General features: G+C 43.2%; 1 pseudogene; it reads right to left on the bottom strand.

Annotated features, from left to right (window-relative positions):
• Positions 1 to 3,212: 3,212 nt before the first annotated feature.
• The window catches only part of LOC145412180 (uncharacterized), a 12,280-nt pseudogene continuing 11,251 nt past the window's right edge, over positions 3,213 to 4,241 (bottom strand).

Genomic DNA, 4,241 nt, shown 5'->3' with positions numbered 1-4,241 from the left:
TCACAACACCAATACACTCCAGTCCCATCCTACCTCTCAACTCTTCCATTGTAAACCCAGCCCCTCCAGGCCTTGGATGCAGGGACGCACTGCACATCCACCTAATCATTGTCATTTCTGTACGTCTGAGCCAGCGAATATCTTCCTCCCTCACTGCCCAGGTCTCACTGCCATACAGCATTACACTCCTACCACATGCTGCATACAAAGACCCCTTAGCACGTAGGGAGAGCCCTCTCAATGTCAGGAGAGGCAAGAGCTCCCTGAACTTCTTCCAACCACTTCTCACCCTAGCCACAGAGCTAGCTCCAGCCCCACCTCCAGCACACAATATGTCTCCCAAATAACAAAACTCTTCCACACACTCAAGAGATTCACCTGCAAGTTCAATCCTTTCACATCTGACAATCTCCACCTGCTCACCCCGGCACGCCATACACATAAAATCAGCATTATCTCGCAGTCTACCTCTGATACCACTACATCTCTTATGGATCCATTTATCACACACACCGCACAAGATGGAATTACTTCCCACGCCCTTGTGGCAAACTGCACATGGCCACTCTCCCTCGTCTTTGACAGTACCGCCACCAACCCTAGTTATCATCACTTTTGTTTTATCTGCATCTACCCTTAAACCCTTTTGCCCCATACCATCTCTCCACTTCCTAAACCTTTCCTCCGCCTCCCTTTCATTCTCTGCAATCAACACCAAATCATCAGCATACAACAAATCCCACGGGAGTCCGTTTCTAAAGTCACGTGAAAGGGCTTCAATACCATGATAAACATGGGACTCAAGACTGACCCCTGATGCACACCAACATTCACGGAGAACTCATCACTCAAATCTCCATTCACTCTCACCTGGGTGTGAGCACCCATATACATGGCCATAACCACTCTAACCAGCCACTCCTCCAAGCCAAGCTTTCTCATTGCCCACTTCACCACCTCTCTAGGGACTCTGTCAAAGGCCTTTTCCAAATCAACAAAAACAAAATAAAGATCCCTTCTCCTACCAATATATTTTTCCTGAAGCTGTCGAACAATGAATATGGCATCAGTGGTCCCCCTACCTGGCATAAACCCAAACTTCATCTCATCAATATTCACTCTTTCTCTAATTATACCTTCTAAAACTCTCTCCATTACCTTCATTATCTGATCTAAAAGCTTTATACCTCTATAATTTCCTCTTTCCAGGGCATCACCCTGCCCTTTATACACATTTACAATTACACTCTTCAGCCAATCATCTGGGACAACACACTCATAAATAATCCTATTTATCAGGTCAGTGACTAAACTCACCCCTATATCGCCTGAGGCCTTCAACATTTCGGCAGTCAACCCAGACACACCTGCTGCCTTCCCCACCCTCATCCTGCCTATTGCCTCACTCACAGCAGCAGTATCAATCAAAGGCCAAGGGCCAGACACTGGATCTGCTGGCTCCAAACCTTCCCTGTCCCGGTCAAACTCCTCATTCAACAACCAGTTATAATGCTCTCTCCATGCATCTTTAATATCCTCACTGTTCACCACTACCCTTCCATCATCATTCTTCACACACTGCTCACCTATGATATCTTTATAGTTTTTTTTTTCCTTTATTGTTGATGACTAACGGCTTTCAAAAAGTTTCACGCTGCATTTTTTTTTTTATTAGTACCGAAAGCGATTCGTGACGAAATATGCGTGATGTTGGTCGGCCATTGTTCACGTCTTGTTTAGGTCAAGTTTATGCTTGATTTCTAATGAGGACTGTCAAGAAGCTTAGTGGCAATCCTTGGTATTAGGGGCCAAAACTAATCGGTTAGGTCAGGTTAGAATGCAGTAGCTATGCACTGATGTGTCCAGTCGGTGAGGTCATATGTAAACACATTGTCTTTGGTGTCTTAAGGCAGACGTATTTCTAATAATCTACCTTTAAATACATTTTTAATGAAAAATATGAGGCTCCTAGAACCTAACCCCCTATTTTACATGTAAATATATGTCACATTTTACCACGAAATCGATTTTGCACGTGGTTCTGCATAACCTATCTTGTGTTGTATGAAGACTCAACTGTACTGTATGTTTTTTTTTTTTCATTCATTGCCAGACGCCGTATATCCCAAACGGGGTGGCCAAGGGCTTAGAGTTAATTGTTTTACAGGGAGGCGCACTAATCCTCCACCAACCCCACTTGACACGTAGGGAGAACGTTATGCCAACAGCATCTGGCGTTCCCAGGCGGTCACCCATCCAAGTACTAACCAGACCCAACGTTGTATGTACACCCTATAAAAAAAGAATCGGGACCCTTACTGCACGGTACAATATGCCACACCGCACAAAGGAATTTGAAGCCCCAACTGAGTTCTGGTGCGTATCAGTGGTCATTGCGAGACGCATCAGCTCGTGGGGTCCCGATTCTTTTTTTATAGGGTGTACAGTACCTGGATTACTGTACTGAACTTATCTGGATTACTGTGCAGTACTTTACTACAACACCACACCTACCTGCTTTCTTTTGTTCTAAATATAAATTATTTTATTGATTTTGTATGTCTGCACATGTTTATATGCTTAAAAATGTGTTAGCATGAGTTCCGGGGGTATCAATATGACTAAGCCCCAATCTAACGTAATTTTTTTTTTTTTCGGCATGCTCAGGGTTCCCTAGGGTGCCGTTAAATCGAGGTTTTACTGTACCACTACACTAAGTGGGTGGATGATGGGTGCACCCATCTACTATGGTATTGTAAATTATTTACAGTAATTTAATTTGTAATCTACTGAATGTAAATGAACCACAAATATTTAAAAACTGCACAACTAGCAAATTTCTTTCAGGTTACCATCACTGCGAAAGGCAATCTTGAGAAACATGTCTTAAGGCTGCCATCACTTTGATATGAGAACTTCGCAATTGCATCATAAAAATGCCAAACATGGAATTTCATTGTAATATGACCTTTTCTGTTACAAAAGTTGTAATAAAACTTTCCTAAAAAATGCAGATATCTTTTAAAAATTATAAATATTACTACTGTATTCTCCCTACGTGTCAAGTGGGGTTGGTGGAGGATTAGTGCCCCTCACTGTAAAACAATTAACTCTAAGCCCTTGGCCACCCCGTTTGGGATATGTGGCATCTGGCAATGAATGAATGAATGATGTATATCACGTTTAGGGGGGGCCTGACCCGCTCAAGCCTATCACTGAAACTCCTCATCAGAAATCAATTCAAAATCGTCCTCAAACTCACCCAAGGACACAAGGGTGGAGTCCTAAGAGCGAGTCATTCTGGCGAGGGGCAGCAGCTGACTAGGTTCAAGCTGCTGCTGGCGGACAGGGGGAACTGAGGTGCTCTGTCCTGTCACTAGCGATACCAGGTTCTGGCACAGCGCTGATAGGACGTTACCTGCATTCTGAGATACCATATACAGTAAAAGTCCAATATTTCGGCATCCAATTCCTCGGCAAATCTGACATTTCGGCAGTTTTGAGAAATAGTCCCATTTACGAAAGTCTCCGATCGTTCGGCAGATTCTCCGATTTTTTTCGTCAGTCTTGAAATTCTCCATGAGGCTCACCAGCTAGCTACCCGCCTTTACCCGCCTTAGTGAGTGAGATAGTGAAAGTGATGGAACGAGTCTACCACTGCCATGAAGCTCAGAGGCTAGCTCTTTCTCCTATAGCATAAAGAGAGGACAAACATGTAGTGAGTCTAGCATGGGAAAGAGAATCTGTTTCGCCATTCTTCCGAGTTGTTGCTGTGCTGCTGCAGACTTCTCTTGATTCTTCTGTGTGCTTTGTGAACTTCGTAGCGAAATACCTCTGAAATTACTATTCGAGTGTGCTGGGGACTTCTTCCAGCAGTAGCAGACTCCAATCAACCCCTTCTATTGTACATATGTAAATAAGGAACCTACTATAAGTTTAGGTAAGTGCATGTGAACTTGTAGGCCTACTGTACCATTACATTTATATACAGTATGTTCACTAATTTCTTTATTTTTCATATTCATGTACAGAGATAGCCCGATTATCCGGGCTATATGGTGTTAAGGGGTGCCTGATTAATCCGAAAGCACGATTAATCCGGCGGAAACACAAGTACTGTACTGTTAGACTGATTTATTTACCGGTAAATGTACACTTAAGTACCAGAAAGACCTTTCCAGTTCAATGTATATTCCTCCAGCTTGTTTCAGTATTTTTCAGACTATATTCAGTTCGGTAAA

The sequence above is a fragment of the Coenobita brevimanus genome, chromosome 92, assembly GCF_032717465.1.
Source record: "Coenobita brevimanus isolate Jiangsu-jjx chromosome 92, ASM3271746v2, whole genome shotgun sequence".
Taxonomy (NCBI): Eukaryota; Metazoa; Arthropoda; class Malacostraca; order Decapoda; family Coenobitidae; genus Coenobita; species Coenobita brevimanus.
The sequence above is the reverse complement of the archived record's forward strand: the minus strand, read 5'-3'. Positions and strand labels throughout refer to the sequence as shown.